The 25149-nt window shown below is 30.0% G+C and overlaps 1 protein-coding gene across 1 annotated transcript in view; it reads right to left on the bottom strand.

The window, feature by feature from the left end:
• LOC107446822 (DNA polymerase delta catalytic subunit) overlaps window positions 1-23459 on the bottom strand; it is an 87323-nt gene extending 63864 nt beyond the window's left edge. Inside the window, 4 exon segments of the mRNA XM_087157383.1 lie at window positions 11433-11666; window positions 13303-13398; window positions 18741-18871; window positions 23147-23459. The gene's annotated coding sequence lies outside the window, so the exon portion shown is untranslated.
• Window positions 23460-25149: the final 1690 nt, after the last annotated feature.

The following is a 25149-nucleotide window of genomic DNA, read 5'->3' on the forward strand; positions in this document are numbered from 1 at the left end:
TAAATGGCTATAAAATGTCTTGCTCAGCATTAATGAATTAAAAGGAGTAAAATTGCAAAATTAATTAATTAAATTTTAATACACTTTTTAAAAAATTTGTTTCCGATTGATAGATCATTTTTTGTTATCTAATTTGTTGGTGTGAATGTAATAGTTAAATCATAGTCGCCCTAAGCAATGGAAATAATAATAAATAATTAAAATGAGATAAATTATAATATTAAAATAATACAACTTATTTTAAAATACTAGGTCGGACAAAGTTTATGACTTAGAATTGGCTCTCCCCAGTCAAAAAGAAGTTGGCACGCCACTGCTACATACATTTGTATTCGTTATTTATTTCATCTTTCTATTTGTACCTTTTGCCTTGCCATTGGAAATATAAAAAAAAAAAATATTATCGAACGATTCTCATGTTGAATATAATTTTGAAGGACTATTAAGCAAGAAAAATTATTTTTTGCATGTAATTATTTTTGAATAAATAAATGTTCTAATTGTTTGAAATTTTTTTCCCAATTAGCTTAAAAAGTTACAGATATAGCGAAATACGAAAAAAGTAAAATTAACATTAAGGGGTCCAAATTTTTGAGAGCTCTTTTGTCCAAATTATTGGGACTATATTTCCAGAATGCAGCTCCCTGTATTTTGGAGGTTAGAAATCCAAAGTAAAAAAAAAAGGGTCCCGCAGTGGACTGATCGTTAAGACACGGTTCCCAGCAGATCACCGAAGTCAAGCATCACTGGCTGCGGTCAGTGAGCGGGTGGGTGACCACTTGCATCAGTCTGCGTAGCGACCGAGGGTGTGCGGTATGGGTCCTCGTTAAACTGTGCTACCGTAAAATGCTTGACTTCGCGTGCAGGACGTTGGGCTTCCGAAGCGGGGGTGCCATCCCCTCTGCAGAGGATCAAAATTGTGATGGCATGTCTTCGGATCATCCTCAGGGATGTTTCCCAGACCGTCGCCAATAGCCCATTGTGCAGCTGTAGTGCGACGTAAATGAACTACAACAACAATCGAAAAAAAAAGGTATTTTTATTCAGAGAAAGTACGTTTTTTGTCTACACTAAATAATTATATTTAAAGTCACCCCTTTGAATCACTGAAATTGAGTCCTAGAACGTGAAGATCCGACCCCATTAGATCAAAAGTTACTCAGGGTGGTCCGTTTTTTTTTTGCGCACTCTGCATTATTATGTTCACTATACTTGTCAGTTTTATTGCATGTAACTTTTTGAGTAAGTTATTAAGATTTTTATTTTATGGTATCTAGAGTGTGTTTCTCAAAACACTGCTGTAACGCTATTTTTATTTATTTTTATTTTTTTTTTGTTTTTTATTACCGGAGCGCAAGTCACCGCATTGCAAGGAGGGTAGAATCAAAATTGATCAAAGATTATTTTTAATCTACAATCGTCAAATCGTTTGAACTATCGAAGATTTTGTTTTCTTTTACTTCAGTGTACTTGTATTTTCAAAAAATTATTCAAAAAATATTTTTACTGGCACATTTTTATTGTTTCTCAGTTAAAAAAAATTATGATGTAGAAGAGCTTGTATTTTTATGAAAGATTTATTAATAAAACTTACGAACTGTCGCAAGAAATTTAGAATATTTTCATATAAAGTTTTCGTGTTGATCAACCGTGAAATCACCGTTGTACCTATACTACGTAAAGAGAACTATAAAAGAATAAATCGCATTAAATGCGAAAATAAAATCACAGTTTAAAAGTAGTAAAGTAGGGTTATAAAGATGGCTATTTTTGCAATTAACAGTCCTAATATTTCTCAATTACTTTCGAACTTAGCAAAATTAGCCTTCAATTCGTATATATTACGAGTGGATTAAACTAAAACCTCTTTATAGAAAAAATTTTAGAAAGTTAAAATCTTTGCAAAAGTCTCGGAAATAAGTTTCCTTCTGAGTACATAAAGTTACATTATAGATAACGTGATAAAGCATTTCTCATTCTATGAAATAATTTTCTAATAGCTTTGATCTGTTCCTTTAGATGTCGAAAATTAACACTAAATAATTTTCTTAACAACATTTGAACCATTTGTTTCCTTGTATTATAGTTTTTAAAGTGAGTTTAGTTATGTTATTTTAGTTTAAAGTGAGTATAGTTTTTTAAAATAATATCGACAGCACTCTTGGTTTTTTAGACAGTGAAAAACCAAACATTGTTTATTTAAACGTACGATTTTATTTTTAATAAGTGCCTGGTAGGTTAACTTACAAATTATCTATATATGTTGCAGATCACTCAATTTGAGAACTTTTTGACACTAACGGATCCCCAGAGTTGATTAAATCTAAGTAATCTGTAGAATAAGATTTCTACACCTTTTGCGGTAAAACTACTCAGTTATATTTCTCGTGAAAACACACTTTTATTGCGTCCAGTTTTGGAAAAAAATTAATGGTATTATTAACCCTTTTGAAGCCGAAATTTCATTTAACATTTCACATTTTTCATTTTGTATTAATTTATAATAATTAGGTCAAAATAAATGAAGAAATATATTAAGTATTTTAATTTTTTTTGGTTTGGTAAAACATTGGAAAATTGCATCCATTTTTGCGTCAAAGGTAAAATCTTCCAAACCGGGCTCTCACTTCTAAAAAAATTTTCAACTTTGCACTTTAGATCTAAAAGAAGCAATCGGTGAAATTTATTTACAGAATAAATTAAAATTTTTTGAATAAGAAATAAAAAAAACTTCAGTCTACTTTCTTTTAGATTTTATTTTAGCACAAATTCGGATAATCTAACAGATTTTCTTAGGGATTACTAGACATTTTATAACTAAAAATACCTAAATATATTTCAACTTTTAATTAAGAGAGTCAGAAAGACACATAAGGGATGTCCCATCTGCTTAACGGGTTACCCTATTGTAAAAAAATCGTAGAACAAGTATTAAAAACCAGTAAAAATGATACCAGGACCAGTGTGACGATATTGGAAATTTAAAACCTTGTATTGTACCATTCTGGAAATTTTAAAACCAGTATAGCCACATACTAGAAAGTTTAAAGCCAGTATTTCACTATACTAGAAATTTAAAACTAGTATGGATCATACTGGAAATTTTGATGCCAAATTTAAAATCGTACTGGAAAGTTTGATACCAGTTTTCAAACATAATGGGAGTTTTTAAGTAGTTTTAAAACATAGCTTCATTCTTAGTAAGTACATATTTTTCTGGAAATCTGTCTGGACATTTACAAACTTCGTTTTTTTTTATTTATTATTATATACTAATTTCAAATAATTAATTTCTTCGATTTTTTATAAGAATTCCTAACTTATATATCAAGGGCGATGGAAACGTACCCTTTCCATGTATATTAATTAAAAAAATACATAGTTAAAATTAAAATAAATTTATAATTTTGGAGGGAAGGAAGTTTTCGAGTAAAGTTTTTTTCACATTTTAATTACTTTAAAATCTGCTTAAAGTCATTTAAATGAAAGTAATTTTATTATAAAAGTAATTTAATAATAAAAACTATCATTAGTTTTGATTCAAAATTTCATTAAACAAGTTTGATGACTTTTAGGGTATTTATCGGTTATACGAACTCAAGTGCTTTTTCCGCTTTGTCGCCAACACGAGTTCCCTGAAAAGATTTGGATTTTTAATATCACAATGTCAAAAAGAAAGGATTTAACAATGGGAATATTTTTACCTATTCATATTATTTTAACATTGGTATTTTACAATAGTTATTTACCGCAAATAAAATTCCTGAACTCACACCATCGTACTCAATTACTATCAATATGTATAAAATTAGAGATTTAAATTATCTATAAAAATTTTCGAACAGTGTAGCTACTCCAGTGGCATTTTCGTAGTCTAGATCTACTGTTATCGATGATGTTCTCTTATTTGATGTGTATTGTGATGTATTTTAATAATATTCATAGATTTTTCAATTGAACCGTTTTCACCTTTATCAGCATTTCATCAGTTTGGATAGAGCACAATACTGAAATTCATGAAGCAAACATCCACCATAAATGGAATGCAGAATGTATTGAGAAAAAGTCCAAAGCACGACATGCCAAACAAAGTCTTTAGCATATGCTGTAAAGAATGAACACTTAATACAAGGTTATATAATAACATTTACCTATATATGTTCACTTTTACTTTTAAACTTTCTGGAAAGGCTACATTAGAGTAGTTTAATTGTTGAATTTCTTAACTATTCGAATACATGAGGGGTCGTTCAAATATTGCAAAAGCAAAATGGGATAGGGGTTTGAGATTATTTATACAGACAAGGGTGAGGAGTATGAGCAACGCTTACGTAACAGATTAAAACCACATTTTCAAAATTTTTCTCTCAAAATTTTAAATAAAATATTGTTTTCAGAGAGGAAAAATTTGACAAAATTTCTAGGTGTTTCAGAGGTCAAGAGATTTAAACCATTGAAGGTAGACGCAAGATTCCTAAAGAATTTTAGACGAGAAATTTTATAAGAATTGATCACTTCTGAAAACTTCGTTTATTTTAGAACTAAAATATTTCTGTAAAAAAATCAGTTTAAGTTAATGAAAAAAAAAAAGGTTTTTTTAAAGACTTTCTCGAGTAAATAGAGGAAGTACGATTCTTTTGCTGACAAGGGTGAGTCCAAAATTTCCCAAAACACGCTTTCGTAATATTTGAAAGCTCCCCCCCCCCAAAAAAAAAATCGAAATCAGCCACTAAGTTATATTGAACAATAAACACGAAAAATTAAATTCAAAATTACAAAATTTATTCAAGATATTTACAGGAGCTGTTTGACATTTAATGAAACAATGCAGTTGTACATGAGATAGTTTAACATTTAATAAATTCGCACTGTTACAACACATATGAAATGAATTGTTATCGAAATTATTTTTCAGAATAAGTCCAGGTGCAAATCTTTGGAACTACCATCTTTAAAAGCAGTTAAATATTTTTTAGCTTTATGAATATTCTTAAAAATTTTATAACTTTAATTATTCAAAAGTCAGTTTGCATGCTTTCTAAAAACCTTTCTTTTAGGCAGCAGTTTTGCATCTGGGCTCTTTTACAATAGCGAGAGTATACACAGTTCCTTTCAAAATTTACAACTCAATAAAACGATGCATATAAATATGGAACCAAAATTTCAGTAAATGAATAATATTCAGAATTTTAACAATAAGCGAATCTAAATAGCTTCCAAAACAATTTTACAAGTTACAAAAACAATTTTAAAAGGTGAAAATATTTAAATTCTCAATTCTAGACAGATTTTAAATAAAGCACATTTTTTTTAAAATCAAATACTATTTTGCCTTAAAAACAACTCTTTATGTATGAGTAAATTGTTAAATCTAAAATATTTTATGAGCTTTAACACAGCAATAAAATTTATCCCTATTTTCAAGTAATTTGCTATTTAATTTTATTTTAAAGTATCTTAAATTTTTGAAGTAAGACCTAAGATTATAAAGTTTAAGTAACATCTTAGGCTTACATTTAATAGATTTCATTTAAAACTAGTCACTAATGGCACCGAGATTTAACAGAAGTTTTCTACACAGTACGAGGATATGCTCTCTATTATTGAAGCTTCCATGCATGAATCGAGAAGTTCCGAAACTGCTGAACGATTGCGAAATAGGAAAAGGAAGCAGAACGGCCGTCTACCACTTCCCATTCTTACCCCGCATTCTCCCAGCAATGACAAAACTTCCGGTTCATACTTGCAAGCTTCTATAGCAGATAGATGCCTTCGTATCGCGTAGACTTCAGTCAATTTCAGTGTATTGCCGAAACATTAACAATTTAAATTTATACGGAATTTTAAATTTCTTTCAGTTTAATTACTCTGAACTGCAGCTGTTTATTTTAAAACAATCTACTCATTTTAACTTTGTATGTAATCGTTAGCTCAGTATTTTGCAAAGATCGATGAATTTCATACATTTAGTTTCGATCATTTTCTTGCAGCACTTATGCAAAATTACCTTTGGTAAGGAACAGTTTATATTTCTAAATTTAACCAATTTTTACTTTAATTGGAAGGTATAAGCTCTCCGCAATATTTCTTTTCTAATTTAAAATTTCATCAGAAGAGTTTATTTGTTAAAAAGTCTTTAAAAGAAATTGTTGACAGTTTAGCTTTAATTTATTGTCTCCATTGAACTACTTACGCATTTCTAAAGTAGATTACTTTTTAAAAATTATAAATTTAAAGTTTAAATATTCAGTTATTAAATATATATACTATTAAAATACAGATTAAGATACAATTGAAGTATAATTAAGTGAAAAATATAATTTACTTATTACAGGAATGGTCATCTATATCAGTTTCTTGCCCCAATCGATTAGAATTTTACTCACAACAGTCTCTGATACACTTACAAATGTATAACACGCTATCTTGAAAAAGATAAAAATTCAACGAAGTTTCTGAAAATGAGGGAGAATAGTTTTGTGCAGAATTTAATTGCCTCACACCCTCTTATACTTAATTCTCATCCTATAGTACTGTACCTTAAATGTCTAGAAAATTCTTATTTGCATAGCAGTGTCTAAATATTATGTATTTATAATTAAATACGTTAAATTAAGATCCAGTTGGCTTTTTGAAAATTTTTTATTTTATTTGCATTAAGTTTAAAATTTCAAATCAGAAAAACCTAAGATTTCAATTCAAGATTTGGTTAAGGATTCACCCAAGGGACTTTGATATGACTTAACTATCAGACTTTATCTAGGGTAAATATTGGCTGCAAATATAGAACGAATCTGATATCTTTCATGGATCCTATCTGGGACTATGAGTTGGGCCCCTTTGTCTATTTTAAAGAGTGGGTCCTACAATTTCCTTAAATGTGTTGGTTTAATCGATACCTACTAGAAAAGCAAACATCTCTAGTTGGTTTTAAGCCCCATTTTGCTTTACTCTTTTAAAGCGTCATTTGATTAACACTTCGCACAAGTCTTAGTAAAAATAAAATAAAAACATCCGCATTTAATACATCGGGGTTCTTCACTGATTTGAATTTATTCCGACCGGACAAACTATCCTTAAGTACGCTAAAACAGTTTTTGGTAAAGTAGTTCAGTCATCGCAATGATATGGTTTATTATGAGTAACCTTTTTTCGTAGAAGCGAAATTTTAACTGAATCTAAATGAATAATTTTTTTAACTCAATTTCTGAAGAAAAATAAAGGAAAATTACTTTCAATGAGTTCTTAATATTTCGATAAGTTATGAAATCTATAGCGAGTAGATTTACTTTTAGAATTAAGAAAAATATTTTCATCCCCTTACCCTCACCCTTTCTTTCGTACTACGAAACTACCCAGCATTTGCGTTTTGAAAAAATGAACGAAGTCCTAGAATTTGATAAGGTTTGAAACCAAAGAGATTGACTTGATGAAAGTGAACTTTAAAAAAAAAAACCGAAGTTAAACTAAACAGGCCAAATATCGATAAACAAATGACGGTTCTAAATGTGCACTCATGTGAAGATATTGCAAGAACTGAGAATAACCGTCAGCATTCTTACACAGTATAAGGACATTGTTCCACAGCAGAAGGCTTGCACGAATGAACTGAAGAGTCCCGAAACGGCTGAAAGAATGAGAAAACACAAAGAGAAAGCAGAACGGCCGTCTACCACTCCCCCTTCGTGTCCCTCATTCCCCCAGCAGTTTCGAAACTTCCGATCCATGCGTGCAAGCTTTTTTTTTGCTGTTTGCGCAATGCTCCCCATGACCTGCTTTCGTTGAATCTCTTCTCGCAATAGTATTCGAACGTAAGTGGTTTAAAAATACTATGTTCGCGACTTGCAAAAGTGTCACGTGGCTTATCGTTCCATTGCGGATGAACTAGTTACTTACGTTTTCGCGGATTTCATTTTTTCGAATAATGCATATCATTCTCAGATTATAAAAATTCTGCTATTTTAATACGAAGTTAAGTAGTCAGGCAGTCACTATGAACAATTAAAACACGGTCACCATGACATCCGACGAATCTTTTTTCAACTTTATGCTCAAAACTGAATATTTAAGTTAAAAAAAAATTATATATATATATATATCATTAACTTAACCGACCGCCGTGCTAGAGTAAAATCTTAGTTATAGACTGAGAGAATGATTTAGAATTCTTTTGTCGTCCGGCTAACCGTAAAAGGTTCTCCTCTCCACGTAACGCAAATGCTGGTTAGTTCCATCAAAATGCCTTCCATTCAGGCTAATGCTTTACACAATATTTCCCACGTTTCCTGGGTTGGTGAAAATGACAAGACTACGGAATTTAAACACGGAGAGTCTTCTACTCAGAATGAGGTCTGCAGGTTATAAAATAAAGCTAACATACAGCGAAGATTATTAAATTAAAAATAGAGAGGAAATTCTACAGAAAAAAAAACAATTACCCGCCAAATCGGATGATAAAATAACGCTTGTATAAAAAAAAAAAAATGAAACTAGTCAGTATGTGCAGCGTAATGTTTGATCTCGTGCAGTGATTAAAAATAAGTTCCTGCAGAAATGCTATTTTCAATTATACACCTCAAAAAGTTTATATTGTTTTTCTGACCCGTCAGAAAAGTTTACTTTAATATATAAAAGTGTCTTTAAGAACTGACTGAATATAATTACACTAAAGAAACTACTTTTCTTTGAATGCTATGCTGTAACTAGTAAAAAGTCAGTAGTGGCAGCAGAATTTTTTTAAATCTTTCATTAACTTCTGTTGTATCCCTTTAGATATTGAAAGAAACAAAAAATCTCATTTAATGCAATTTTTCATGACACACAAACATGCCAAAAGGTTCCTTTGCAATGCATTGTTTAAAAAATGTGACGGTATATAAAGCCTATAAAAAAGTGAATGCGCAATAATGGCTTTACTATATTTGATTCCGAAGTATACGCTAAATAAAACAATCCGATGAATTATTTCACTATCGAAAATTCATGTTACTGGTTCATTTATTTAGCATAAAAATCTGTTCTACATATAAAAAGGTACCAACAATTTATATTTTTGTTTGATGGAAAGTTCAGACAAAATTTTAAACGAGTCTTTTGAATTTTAATCGAACTGTTTTAATCTCAGATTTAGGGAACGTAAAATTAAAAATTTCGGAAATCTAAGAAGACACACTTCACCGTTAGTTTGTGACACATTTAAACAATTTCTGACAGACAATATTTTGTCAGGTAGATGATTTAATTCAAATTTTACTTTCAATAAGTGGTGTTTTAGAAATGTTTAAAAAGTCATTTATATTTTAAAGTAATTTGCAATCTATTATATCAGAAGAAATTTACAAAGCAGTTTATTTTTAAAATTATGCTTATGAAACACTACTCACAATATTATAACCACCAAGATAATTTGAAATCAGATTTTTCGAAACGGCTAAGTTACTTAACCTTTTTACTAGAAAACTAAGTTGTCCTCATTTTCTGCAGGCAAAGTTTTATAATTTTAAGAAAAATGTAGTTTCATAATATAAAGAGTTTTATTTTGACTCTCTTACGCAAGTGAAATCTTATAACTCTGAGCCAAGTTTCATTAGAGAGTTAGGTTTAGTCAAGGTGTTATAGATTAGTAAGAAACTGTTATAGTGACGAAATTCCTCAATGAAGCATCAACTTATTTAAAACTTTTTCCATGAATATTTTAATTAGGAAACTAGAAATCTATTCATTCTATGTAATATAAACTTAAATCTTAAAATATATCTATACCTAATTATAGCTATATCTAATAAAATTATATTATGATTAATCATATATCTAAATCTTAAAATCATATTTTGCAAATAACATTCTACTCTATTGTATCTAGTTCTTTTTTCTATACTAAGTGTAGGCAATAGTGGATAATGTTTTGAGGAATTTCGCTATAAAAGAAACTATGTCTCAGAGTATAAGATTAAACTATTTTTTCTAGTAAAAAATTTATCCGGATTAAATATAAGTTTGATTTGAAATATTCACGATAACTATTTGTAATAATTGAAATATTCACGATAACCATTTGTAAAAACTTATCAAATAAATGATTCGGACATTTTGTGTAGTGTAAAATCTTAATATTGTCCGTTAAATCCGAGTCTTTTCACCTCTGCGAACTTTAGGACTGTAGAAAAATTTAAAAATCAAATTCAGTAAAAACTAAAATGATTTAACTACTCTAGTGAAAAGAGACTGAGATAATCGTAATTTTCCTACTCCTTAAAAAATTTATAACGTACATGTTTTATGTACTTTCAAATTTTACTCTAAGTTACGCAGTTTGAAAGAAAAAATGTACGTCCTCCTTTAATTGCTAAAAATTTTTATGTAATGATAATTTTATGCCGCACTCTAAAATAATTTAGTAATACAAGTACGAATACAAATTTTTAAGAATGTCTACAAATTTTAATAGAACGGTTAGATCCCTAATTATTGTATAATCATAAATTGCGGGTTGTTTTGCCAGTTGCTTTAAGTGTTCCCTTTTGAAATTTATATACCACATTTGTTTTAGTTGAACCGTTTATAAGGGCCATTTTATCAATTTCAGTTGACATAATAATTTTGGGATTAAGAATAAATTTTTCTTATCTTCCTGACCCAACGTTAACCTTTACTGTTACAGGCAAACAAAGTTATAGATTCAATACGTTGTTTCATTAAGACAAAGGTTCCCAACAGCTCCATGAAATGTAGAGAAAACTGACACCAATAAATCAAAATAGATTTAATCGAAGGGAAAAATAAAAGTTTTGGTTGAGTTTACTTTCTAAATGTAAACTAAAAGTTGCAGCAGCTATGAGATTTGGTTTAAGAGGGCGTATAAAATTTATTCCGAATTTAAAAAGTTTAACCATACGATAATAAATCTTGTTTAATTTTATATAGGTTTCAGGGTTAAGCATTTAAAATAATTTTACTGAGAAAGAATTTTAAGGTTTGAATTTACAGCAAAAATTTACTCTAATAATTTCATGATTAACATAAGTTAATGATATTAATATTTAAGCAATTTTAAATTTTGTTTTAAAATAAACAGAGTACAAAGTAGTCGTTCAGAGTTCAACATTTATTTGTATGGAAAATATTTAAATATAGAAAAATTAAGAAATCTAGAAAGAATAATTAACGACGTATAGGTTTTACACTACTTAATGAGTTTAATTGTTCTGTTAGGAGTAAAAAAGTTGCTATACTTAATTTGATAACTAAGTTTAGAACCATTAAAAATTGAGATAATATGATACAAAATATTCTGATAAGTTTGAGTAGCATGTTTATACAGGTTTTTAATTTATATTGATTGGGCCAGTTCTAAATTGACACATATTTCTGAAACCAGGAAGACTTCATGTAAGGGTAAAATTACTGGAAAACAAAAATCTCAAGAACATAACCTTTTCCGAATGAAAGGATGGTGAAGTCACAATGGTCCTATCTTCAGGGCAGGAGATATCTGGTTCTGATAATAAGAAGTGAAGTATCAAACTACTGGGAAACAAACATCTGAGCATAACCTTTTCTGAATGCTTCTGAATGAAAGGATGGAGACGTCACTAGGGTCATCTTGAGTACACTGGATTGATATAGATAATTCTAGTAGAACAATGTAGAGACACTTTTTTTAATACCTGAAATAAAAGAAAGAACATTAGGAACAAAATTAGATTGCTAAATACAATACATTTCAGTTTTCTAAGTAGAATTAACACCTTTTATTAAGATCACCTTAATGTTTAGCACTTTTTGATAATTTAATAACCATGAGTTTTATTTGGAGCAGGGTATCTAAAATTTTTGGTGTGGGTTTGTCCTAATAGTTTCGAAAATTTAAACCACCATAAGAAACTGCGCAAATCGCGTATGAGTGAAACTGTTTCGCTACAGATTTAAGTCTTTGATTTTTAGTTTCACATAGACCAGTGTGAAAATTTGAATATAAGTAACAAACTTGAAAACATAATACAATAAAAATAAGTTTGGTTCAATTCAAATATATTTTCTAAAAATATTTGACAAAGTTGTTAAGCATCAAAATTTCTCACATTTTTGCCACCCTCAATCTGGCCCACAATTTAACAAATTAATCTGAAGGAAGAAAATTTTCCCTAAGAAATCCTGTAAGGAATGAAATGTTTTAAAACACTTGTAAGGAGGAAGATCTTCTGTAGAACAAATCTCTTCTCGTTACATCTGCTCCTGTTTACGAAAGTCTGAAAATAAGACTGCCCTCCCCTTTTAAAACAAATGCGTGGCTATGAAACTAAAACATAGTTATATGGTGAATGGTCATATGGGGGTCATTCACATTCAGGGAGTTTTCCATAATGATCAGCGGGAATGGTGCGACTGCCGAGCACAGAATTTTTACGATGGACAGCCAAAAAGGAACACAGCTCAAGTTTTTTTTTCCGTGTTAAAATGTGACAATTAACACTGAACTGGTCAAATGACCGTTTAAGAACTTTGCCATCGAAAATGCGCTTTATAGTTTTTGCACGTTTGACTTCATGACTTTTTATAACAATTACACAGTTAATAAAGTTTTTTTTTTGTATTTTGTTTCGAATACGCGTCATATTTTTTCTACCACAACCGGTCATTTGACAGAGAGAATAATTCATTGCTTTAAAAAGGTTACCGGATCAAAAATTATAACGTAATACGCGTTCAACGTATTGCATTGGATGAGTTGCACATTTGCTGCAAAGACTTGTGTAGAGAATTCAATCAGAATAACTGAATTCAAATATCAAGAAAATACCTATAATTTCAGATTGGCATTTTTGTTTCGGAAAAAAGTGACAAAAACTAAATGTTTTGGCAAGTAGCTTATATTTTATTTTGGATAGCTTTACTTCATTTCTACCTGCTAACAAAAAAATGTCGAAACAAGACATCACAAGTTCTTAGAAGAAAAAAATATTAATTATAAGAATTATATTTCTTATAATTATAGCAATTCTAGAAATAATAACAATTAGAAGAAATATGCCTGCGGAAAATGTACAATGGAAGCACCCTGTATTCGTAAAAAGTGTTGAGCAATGAATTAAAAAAATTCTTATTCTTAGTGTTTGTAATACATAAAATTCGCAAAATGCAATTTTGATTAATTTTAATAAAGTTTTTTTCTCAGTTTATCTCCTTCCTGATATCCATGTATCGTACCAATCAATCAAGAAACACAAAGTCCGGTCATGTGACCAGCTATGGTAGAAATAGATTAAGTGTTGGTAGATTTAGTGATAAACGAAAGATACATACTTTTATAAACACTAGGCATTATCATGGGGTAAAGTTCCCGATTTCGGGATGGTTAGAAGATGTAACTTCCCTGGTGATGTCCTCTTATTCGGAATTCTAAAAGATAAAAAGTGACTGTCAAAACTAAATATACTATACTATTATAAATATGTACTGTTATAAAATCATAGCACCCAATGGCAACCTTCTAAAAACGATTGTATACTTAAGCTTTTCAAAAAAAAAGCTCCAATTTAAAAAAAAAATACTGATGCAAGCTAATGGGTGCAACGCAATACTAATTTGAATCTATTAGTTTAAAAAAAAATGTCATAAGTTTAGTTTTTAAAATAGAATCAGATGCTCTTTCTTAAATACCCACTTTCTTGACTCCGCATCTTTATCCAGGGTAAACCAACCAATGAAGGAACACTACCCAGTGAAGGAACATTTCATATATATTGATTAAAAATAAGAATTTGAAAGTTTTTCATCAGATTGATTGGTAACAATAGCTTACTGCCAAACAATAGGAAGTCATCTAGCAATGTTTTGGATTGCCTGGTCAAATAGACTTCTCTGGAAAAATGTTTGAATTTTTTTATTATCTCTACAACACCTTGTTTCGTTGAAAAAATTATAAGGCGATTGTTTGTATTTATATGTTTGAAGTGGAAATAATTGCATGTAATAGTCTTATTTTTCTCACTGAAAAAAAGAATTCAAAATATAGTTATTGAAGTTGCGTTTTATTTTTTTAAAGCACCATAGCATAATCAAGTACTGAGATAAGGGGGTGTTGATTCACTGGATCACCAAACGATGAAAAACCAGTGAAGGAACAAGTGTTCCTTTACTGGTTTTTTTTTCCCAATTAATGAAAATAAAATTTTTAAATTTTCTTGTACTTTTAGTCGCATTATACATCAAAATTCTGTTTAAAAGACAAAAAACAACTTCTAACCAGTGAAGAAACAGGCATGTTCCTTCACTGGGAATACTTCCAGTGAATGAACAGTAATGTGTGAAATATGATTTTACATGACTCTAGGATAAGTACTTCTGCTATATAGAGGACAACCGAAATTTTGTTAAAAATTGTATGAATAATTCCTGAAATAATTTCAGTTCAAAATGTTAATTTAATTGCTTAATTTATGAAAAAATTATAAGTTATATTTATTAATGGGGTGTGTAGTTACATCAAATGTTAGGCAACTTAATAAGCTATGTTTACAAATCGAAAACTAATTATATAATCATAAAAATTTGAATAGAACATTTTTTTGCTGGCTTTTACACCAAGAACTGATAATAAGTTCTCATTAAAGGATAGCAACGTGATTATATAATTTATAAAAACTACTTTACTATGTTAGATTTTAGAAGCAAGCTCCTCAACAAAAAGCAGAGTTAAACAGAAACGATACTCAATTTCTTCAGAAGCTTGAGAGGAAAATCCCTCAAGATATGTTGCAAATTTTTTAACGCGGCATTGACTGAGGAGTCTAATATCGAAAATGTCCAAGAGCCTGTACTTTTTTCAATATGGAAGTATGTATTAAAAGAAGACCACTTGGTTAAGTCAAACTTAGGAGCTGAAGCTAGTATTGATAATGAATGCATCTTGGATATCGAATTTGAAATGAGTCCTCATGCTGATCCTCTCTTAGTTGAAAAAAGAAATGATTCTATAAGTAAAATCAGTACTTCTAAAGATCCTCTAGATACAAGTCAACAAGAAATGGATTTTCCTCAAACTTCAAGACACCTTTGCCCCGACTATTTTCGAGAAAGGCATTCTAGAAATGTTGCTGAAAAATCAGAAGTTTGGAAGAACTATTTACATTGGCCAAATATTGATGATAAAAAGAAAGGTCAAATAAGAAAAATTAATGAATTACCTTTTGCACTAACTTCAGATAAATGGAAAAAATTTCAAGAGGCTGAAAGATCTAAAAAAAAGTTGAGAATATGGAGAAAAAAGAAAAAATACTTAAAGAAAAAAAGCTTCAAGAAATAAGAGGAAAAAGAGTAAACAAAAGGTAATAAAATAATGATAATAAACAGCATCGGATGACACAATGATTCAGATTAGACTCAAATTATAAGAAAGAATGTATTTTTAAATTGTATTTAACATCACTTTATTTTCTAGTTCATGATTACAGAATAAAGTTGGCATTTTACAAGTACTTGTATGTTATAATTTCATAAATAGTCTTGTTTTTATATATTTGTATGGCTAATGAATTCATAAAGAGCATTAAAATATAACCAAAATTAAGTGTTCCTTTACTGGGCAATTTTGTGTTCCTTCACTGGTAAGCTGTTCCTTCACTGGTTCTTACTACTGTTATTTGAACCTCCAAAACTTTAAAACAATATTATGTAAGTTCTCTACAATTTTTTTACATAATTTGCAATTAGTAACAAATATGTTTACTCTGTCATTTAACTAAAATTACGAATTTTGAAATTAATATGATTTTTTAAGAGGCAAGCGAAGCTTAAGTGTTCCTTCACTGGTTAGTTTACCCTATATCTAGAATAAGGTTACCGACGCTTTTCTTAAATACAAAACATTCTGTAAATGACACGATAGTAAACCAAAAATATTTTCTAAAATGTTTTGTAAGCGTTTAATAATTTTCAAAAACACAATATGGAGCAATTTTTGGAAATAAACTAGAATAGTCTTGAGAATTAATTTTCCCCATTAAAATAATCATTGGATATTTAAATTTCCTAGCAAAAGAAAATTTGAAACTTTGAATTTATTTAAAGTCTAGATTGTTTGCGTATAGTAGTTTCAATTTTATGGTTCGAGCGACTTCACTTAAATCCGCTATTTTGCGCTTTAAGTTAGAAAAACTTGATACAAATGAACTTCCTCAGAAACAAACGTACTTCTTCGATGAACTAAGAATTGAAAGCCCAAAATACGGAAAAGTTGGTGCAAGCGAATAAATATCTTCCTAAAAGTTTTAGCGGTTGAAAAAAAAATCTGAGAAAAAAAGCGGGAGATCAAAAGTTTAAAGCTCTTAATAATAATCTCACTTATTTTTTAAACACGCTAAATGGTATCAAACATCTTTCCTTAGAAATTCCTAAAAATTTGATTTATATTCAAGCTTTGATTTTGTCATTAAAACGAAATTAAAAATGTCAACATTTGCATATCTTTTAATTCAAATGACCAGTAATAAGATAGGAAATTTATAAATTTCTTAAAATCTACTACGGCTACATGATAGAGAATCCAAATCCTTAAAAATGTTTAAAGTTTAATATTAAACTGTGCGAAATAAGTCCCAATTTGATGCCTCTCGAACTACTAACAGCATATTTTGTTCGTAAAAATTCATTTAGTAGCTTAAGTTGTTTCCTCATTGTATAAATTTCTAAGCCCGCGCATGTTGGATACCTTCCACTTAATGTCTTCAATTATGGCCGAATTTAAGAAAACCTTCAGCAAATTACAAATTCTTTACTACACACTAAACCTGAATGAGCCCGAACACACCGTTATAACTAATCACTTTTAGAAACTTTTCGTAATCCTGGAAATTCCATTTTACTAAATAAAAAGTAAAAATTGAGCTTAGCTAAAATATTCATTATTATAATTATATTACTAGAGCTATCAGCAACTACAGCTCACCCACAAACTACTACTTCGAATAGTTTGTCTTCAATTCCAGATAAAATTACAGTAAAAAGTACCGGACGGTAAATAAAATGCCTTTACCGTAGAAATTTAAACCGTAGGTTAGAGTTTTTAGTGATTTTACAGTAAATCTTTCTGTATAAAAAATAAACTCCAGTTCCCAACCAAATTCTTAGACGCACTATTATACTCTATGTAAAATCTTAATACAGCATTGTTTTTAGGCGGAGGAAACCGGTTTAAACTTGTTTACGTTCGTGTATCAATTGGTTAACATTGTAATGCAATACGTTAAAAAATAAATACAAGTAGGAGTTTTGTAAAAAATCTCCTGGTTAAAGATTTATTACATGTTTATTTAACTATAAAAGTATTGCCTCTGTGCAAAACATGTCATTATCTACCATGCGTCTAATAATTTGGTTCATTACCATTATATACTAATACGAATAATAAATATTTATATAATATATAGTCTAATTTAGTTAATCGTCGAATTTATATATAGTATAATTTAACCAACTGATACAAGAACATAAACAAGCCCCAACCGGTTTTAGTAGCGCAAAAACAATAAAACTGTAGTGTCAATTGATAATTAAAATTTTACATAGAATCTTATAGTTTACGGTACTCTGTATAGATACAATTTTATAGAGCAAAATCTATACGGGGCTGTATAGATTTTGCTCTATAAAATTTTACGGTAACGAAAATTTACATACAGTGTGTCAGGGCTTTTTGCCCTACTTTTATCGTTGAATTATTTTGCAGTGCTGGTATTAAAAGTTTTCTACGAAAATTCAAGTTATTCACATACATGTATTGAAAATGTTTTTGCGCTTTTCACGCCTAAACACTTAGACAATATTAAGATACATTAAGTAAACATAACTTTGATCGAAAATAATTTTTAAAAATATTTAAAATTAAAGCTATGTTCTAATTAGATGAGTTCGTAAACGTAATTTAATATTACCAAACAAGTTTCGCTTAACAAACTCACTTTTATGAGATGTACCACATTGTGCATAAAGCTGATCAATAAATTCATCTTAGAAGGAATCATTTAACTGATTTATAGTGCACATAAACACTGTTAAGTTTCGACGCAGAGTAAGATCTTTATATAGCATAGGGTAATATTAGTTTTAAACCTTTAATTTAGAAACCCAAAAAGAATAAGAAAGTGGAAAACTTATTTTGTATCCTTAAGGCGTTTAATTGTAATAGGAAGATCAATGGATCCTCTACCAATTTCGTTTTCCTGATAGTACAAATGCAACGACAATGGAAACTTTTGTCTGACTGATTTTATCTTATAACCGCATTTAAACAGCAGCCCCCAATACAAAATTCACGACTATCAACGCTCAACTCTAATCTTTTAATTTTGAACCCAACCCAGAAGACAATGGAACTCCTAGATCAAGTGCTGGGAGAAATTTGCCTTCGTGGAGGACTTTTTGATGGAACTAATCCACGATGAAAATATTTTACTTCAGGACTGGTACGAGCTAGTCTGGAAAGGAATTCATATCAACCAGCCACCACTAGGATTCGAACCTGGGGTCATGTTATCGCGAGGCGAATGCCTCTGAGCCACAACGGCGCAAACCATTTACTGAAATGTATTGATTACTCGATAAAATGCTCATACTAATATGGGAACTGTATTATAAATAAAGAAACCTACATTTGACCGTACAACTTTCAGGAAATGAATCTTTAATTACTTTAGATAATTAATAAAGAGTTAAAATTTAGTAGTTTACTACTATATACTTACCGACTGTAAAATCTTAGAAGTTTTTACTCTTAGATTCCAAATTGGTGTTTGTTCGAATCTTCCATCCAACTACGGGATGTTCTGTTTAAGAGGTCTGTACATGAATTTCTTGAATTAGACTACTGTCAGAGCTGAAAGTAAACAGTTTATTAAACCCTGTATCAAACATTTATCGAAGCAACTTAAGACTAACTTAAAATCAAAAGCATTTAATTAGGGAGTTTAGCACACTATTTAGATACAGCGGAAAGTTATTACGGGTACTTATCGGTAATAGGCACCACGAGTTGACAGATTCTTTCGCCAATAAGAACTAAAGAGTGAAATTTTTTTGTATTCCTAAGATATTTATGTTTAACATCTTACCATGATATTTTTTAGAATTTAAATTTTTGCATTGGATTATTATTTCAGTTTATTAAGTTTAACACTCACGTCAATAATTATTGTCGCGTGTACTATTCACGATACTATTATAACTAGATAATGGTCGCGATATTATAGTAATAGATACATATCGCTCATGATCGCAAAATCGTATTTGATATATAGTATGCGATGTCTGTGAACTACGCGTACCAGAATCTGGCGTGTTGGCGATCAGCTTCATGGTCTCCATGTAGCATATTACATCCATTTCTGTACTTTTATTTGTACACATTGTTTAATTCACGCATAACGCAAAGAATCAGATCCTCATATGGATTAAGCAGATGCAAAATTACCAATCCATACGATTGTTTGGAAAGATTTTGCCAAGTGGTGAAATATAAGAATTTTGCAATTCGCAATAAAGCTAGGTATTATTTTCTCGTTCTTTAATGAGTGTAAACTAGTGTTTAATATTTATTATCGAAAGTGAATCCACGATGTTGTAAAAAAGAGGCATTTTAAGATATTGCTATGAGGTGGAAAGGCTTCATGGCAAAACTATGATTTGATGACAATCTAACAGAGCTCCCTCAAACTTTAAAATTCGTGGACGACCCTTTATTTGTGGAAAATGCTTCTGCCAAAAAACTAATTTTTAAAAATACCAGATTAAGAAAATTCTTAATCAAGCTTTATATCATTAGATATGCCTCATTTGCTAACACTTGTAAAACGAAGACATATTTTAGTTTATTTTTGTTGATAAAATTTCAGACGATTATAGAGTTTCCATAAGTTTTGGCATGGTACTTTACGTTAGTACTCTCTAGACAAAATTATCTTGATTAGTAAAACATTCGTATATTTAATATTTCACTGCATGTAAAAAAACTGAAATGTTTTCAAACAATTCAAAGACATTAAAATTTGAGAACGTTCTGTTCTTTATAATTTTAGAGGAGGTGTTTAAATTTGAGTTCAAGACTCATTCTTTGAGGAACGTCTGATCATCTTAGCTTAGAGAAAGGTGAATTAAAGTAAACCATGAAGCTTCAGATATTTTTTTAAAGCATTCAAACCTTGTCTTAGATTTTTTAGAGCTATCTGCGACAAAAGTCTCTAGCACCAATATCTTTCTGCAAGATACTTTTAATCATAACAAACATATATGTTACTCATCTAAAATAACAAAAATACTGTGTCTACCAAAAAACTATTTTAATAAAAACGTAATTATTCCAATATTATGGGTGATATTCTCGCATTTTGTGCGACGGGCATACAAATTATTTCCTATTTCGAATTTTGTAAGCAATTATTACAATAAAAAATATTAAAAAATCACGAAATCCGTAGTAGTAATTGCCGGAAAAAAAAGGACGAAATTACGGGAATCCGGCTCCTTAAATGCGTGTTTCGTTTCAAGATTACGTTGTTGTAATAAATGTCTCGTAAAAATATCGGATTTAAAAACTAAGAAATCAATAACTGGCAAAAACTAAATAGATTTATTGCTTTGATAAGTAAACACTCGAATGCACGATTCGAATTTTCCATATTGTTTAAAATATATCGGGATACTTAAAATCCACGCGAAAACCAATAAATGCCGAAAATACAATCATGACATTACATCGATTTACAATACAATCGTCGTAAATGGAGCGCGTCAAAAAGTGATAATCCAATCGTATGATTCAAATATTACGAGTAAACATTTCAGTAGAAAAGTAATTTTTCTTCAAAAGAAAAATTTTTCTGCGAGAACTCTAAGATATGATAATCTTACACAACCCTGCCATAATTTGCATATTGAAAGCTCCTAACTTTACCTCTTTATTTCCCATACTTTTTATATTACATACGTAGGTGAAGACCTTCAGCGGTATAGCATTATCTCAAAAGGATGCAGATTCATTAAAATACAGATTACAAAAAAAAAAGTAGCATTGCTCATAAAGTAGCATTTGGAATGCTACCCTCATTCACTTTGAGGGTAGCATTCCAAAATCAAAGCTTGCAAAATACGGGAATCTAACTGAAAAATGTTTAGTTACACTTTGATTCACCCAGTTCTTACAAAAGTTTTAAAAACTGCATATTAATTGCGAAACGTTTTAAACTAGGCCTAAAAAGATCAGGAATTTGTTCACCGACAAACATTTCCAGTCCACTATAAGTGTTCCTCATATAAGTTCTAAAAATATCAAAACGAGTGTTTTCAGAGAAGTTACAGAACTTCTAAAATCTTGATCTCTGATGCCGATAAAATTTAAGCAATGGAGCAGCATCAATTCTTAAAGTTAAGGTTACAGTGGACTCTTCATAAGTTTCTTAAAAAATAGTGTTACACTGCTGTAACTTGCACGAAGATTGTTTACATTTAGAAAGAACAAAAAAAAATCTGATACACAATTCATGCCGTAAGATGAAAAATTTAAATTTTTTCAAAAAAATTGTAGATTTGTTTTGAAGTTTAAATAGGAAAAGATTATTTGTTAATTTGAACTAGTTACATGTTTCTTCAAATTTTAGGGAAAAAATTGATAATTTTTTTACTAATTTCCACACAGTAAAACAAGCAAGTTTCGTCAACAAAAAAATTTAAAATCGTCCCTCTATGAACGTTTTGGAACATTAGAATGACTGAAATATGTTGTGGCACCTTATTTTGAATTTGTTTCTCTACAAGTTTTTAATCATTTATCTAGAGACTCAAAAAAGTTTCACGGAATAGTCATCAAAATGATAGCGCATGGAACTATTTCAATTTCCAGTTGGATTTTTGTTTTGAGAAACAAACACTCGCAAGCAATAACAAGTTCTTGTAATAAAAAAGCGAAATAACACTAATAGTGTCAAATGTTTTACAAATTCTTAAGATTTTAATAATATGCTTTTTTTTACAACTTAATATAAAAAAGTTCGAAATAAGAAAAGAGATTTTTCGAGTGATTTTAATGATTTTGGGAGTCCATTGTAGCCTTAATAATTCTAATTTTCTAGAGTTTATAAAATTTGTATGGAAGAGGTTTTATTTTTACATAAAGGGTTCTAGTTTATTTAGCTCTAGTATAGAACTAGAAAAAATCACTCTTAACCATAATACAACAACTAAAATTTTAAAACACTATCATTAAAATAAAGCTTGAAGTATTCACCTCATAATTTAAAAATTCAACCACCTGAGGAAACCAAATAAAGTAGTTTACTCGAGTCAAAATCTAAATTTTACGAAGTTTTTTTTTAGTCATGTTAACATTAAATAAACTCGTTCAAAATTTTTTTAAAAAGCACAGAATTAAGTTAACTTAATATCTTAAGTGAGTTTAAATTTTTATTTAATTATGCATAGTCAGTTTGAAATAAATTAAAAAACTTCAATGTAAAAAAAAAAAAAAATTTTTTTTTTAAATGTCAACTTCATGATTTTGTACGGATTAGTTTAGCATTAAAATTACCAAAAGATATATATTAAAAAGAATTACAAGCGAGACAACTACTTCCGAAACTTTCGTCTCTTAAAACTTAGAATTGATCATTAAAATTTCCGAATGAAGGTACAAGGTTAAAAATTAAAAATTTTCAAAGCCTGAGAAACTTGAAAAATCAAAATTGCACATGTTTAAAATTATAATAAATGCACATCCAAAATCTGCATATAAGTCAATAAAATACTAAAATTTTAAAACAAGATATCTTTAATAATTTTAAAAAATTCTATGAAATCCTTTATTAGAGAAAAGTTTCCGTAACAAAGCACATAATAACATTAGTTAAATATCATAATCAAATTACGATTGACAGTTGTAAAAACTAGTATAATTTTGTTATGAAAGAAAATAATGAAAATAGCTTTCTTATACAGGTTTGAATTTGTTAGTAGACTTTCGCTGTACATTAAAACCTATATATATCATTGGAACAAAATTAACATTCAATGTTATTCAAAGTTTTAAAACACAAAATTAAGTTTTCTGATTTAAAAAAAAGGACATTCGAAATAAAGTCTTACAATTTGAAATTTCACTTACCTTTCGACAAAATGGAGAAGACTGGTGAAACATTGAGTAGCTGACGAGGAATCTAACGACTCGTTCAAGAGATGGAACTACTATTCTTGTAAAAAACATGAGCTTTCAATACTATCTCACAAATATAACGTTTCAAGCTATTAAACTCCTACAAACCAATAAAAAGTCAGACTACGAAACTGGAAGCGAAACACCACACTTAACAACTGGAGCAATACAAACTCATTTTGCACATTAATTTCGGTCTTATTATACTTATAAAAAATATCGATTACGATTATTTTATGGAACCACTGAATATTTTATGTATAGAAGAGAGGCCTCCCTGGTCGAGCGTTATCGCTCTCCAAACGCTGTTCAAAGCATGGAGGTAGCGGGTTCGAATCCCGCTGTACTCTGAATGTATCTTCGTGCTGTCTTCTCTGTATTGTATTATCTGTTCTCCTATTTGACAAAGGTTTATAAGCCTAAATTGAGCACCCAAGCCTGCAAATGTATGTAAATCCAATAAACATTATGTATAGAAGATATGGACCTCCATAGCCGAGAGGTACTTTTCTTCTGACAAACTCTCAGAAATGTAGGGGCTTAGGGTAGTGGCCATTTCGAATCTCAAAGTTTGGGATTTGCTTCTATAATTTATGCTATCTGCTAAATAGATTTACAAACCGTTCTTTGTATTCAGCACTCACACCGCTAAACATACTTAGTGACTTAACATAAGACTTGTTCATTTATTTTGCAGGTGCGTATGAATCTTGCAGGCGCAAATTGTACAATAAGTGAGTTGTTGGTGTAATTGTTGTAGTTAATTTACGTCGCACCGCGCGATGGGCTATTGGCGACTGTCTGGAAAACACCCCTGAGGATGATCCGAAGACATGCCATCACAATTTTGATCCTCTGCAGAGGGGATGGCGCCCCCGCTTCGGTAGCCCGACGACCTGCACGCGAAGTCGAGCACTTTACGGTGGAACAGTTTAACGAGGACCCATACCGCACACCCTCGATCCCTACACAGACTGATCCAAGTGGTCACCCACCCGCACACTGACCGCAGCCAGTGATGCTTGACTTCGGTGATCTGCTGGGAACCGTGTCTTAATGATCAGTTCACTGCGGGACTACAGTAAGTGATAGTTGAGTACCAAAAAACTTCATTGGAACACAGAAAAATAGATGTCGGTTGACTTTTTAAGCGTTCCTGGTGATAAACTGTTCAAATGATGGGTGTTTGCATAAGAATCAATTACTATTTGTAGAAAGAAAAACAAAATACACAATTTATACATTAGAATATATTTATTTCAAAAAATATGTAAGACAATGTCTTAGTTTTTTTTTTTTAAATGCAATTTATAAAAAGTACGATTCGCAAAGGACAGATGACCCCGGAAGACGATACTGTTATGGATGGTAGTCGCATGACTTTTTCTTTAAAGGAATGCTTATATCTTTCATAGTTAGTTGTTTTTAACTTCCTTTTGTGATGTTCTAGGTAACTGAGCAATTCAATAATCCTTTGTGGTTAAGGCTACACCTGTAGGGCGATACCCAATATCCTGAGTTCGGAAACATCTCGAATTTATTGAGAGCGTGTTAAAAACCTCTTCTTTTCTACGTATTTTTTACACTGAATCAAATGAATTTTATAAGTTTGAACAAGTGAAGTAAGAAAGAATTTTCCTCTAATAATGCTCATATTAAATAGTTCGAGTCACTCAATGGCATTTCTTTTTTTATTTTTTATTTTGGAATTCCATAGATTTTACAAGCGTAGTTATTTTGAAAAATTATGTGGATTATTCTTAAAACACCGTTTGAGGTTACTTGAAATAATTTATACGTGTTGACTAATCCATTTGTTCAATTAAAAATTACTGTCGATCATAAGATTGTTTTCAGCAATTTTTTTTCTTTTTTTTCTCGTCATTTTTTAAGTTGCTTCTACGAAAGTTACCCCAAAATCTTTTGTGTGTGAGAGAGTTTGGTGCCCCAGAAAA

The sequence above is a fragment of the Parasteatoda tepidariorum genome, chromosome 1 (assembly GCF_982258835.1).
Source record: "Parasteatoda tepidariorum strain Cologne lab strain chromosome 1, Ptep-v5.0, whole genome shotgun sequence".
In the NCBI taxonomy this organism is placed as follows: Eukaryota; Metazoa; Arthropoda; class Arachnida; order Araneae; family Theridiidae; genus Parasteatoda; species Parasteatoda tepidariorum.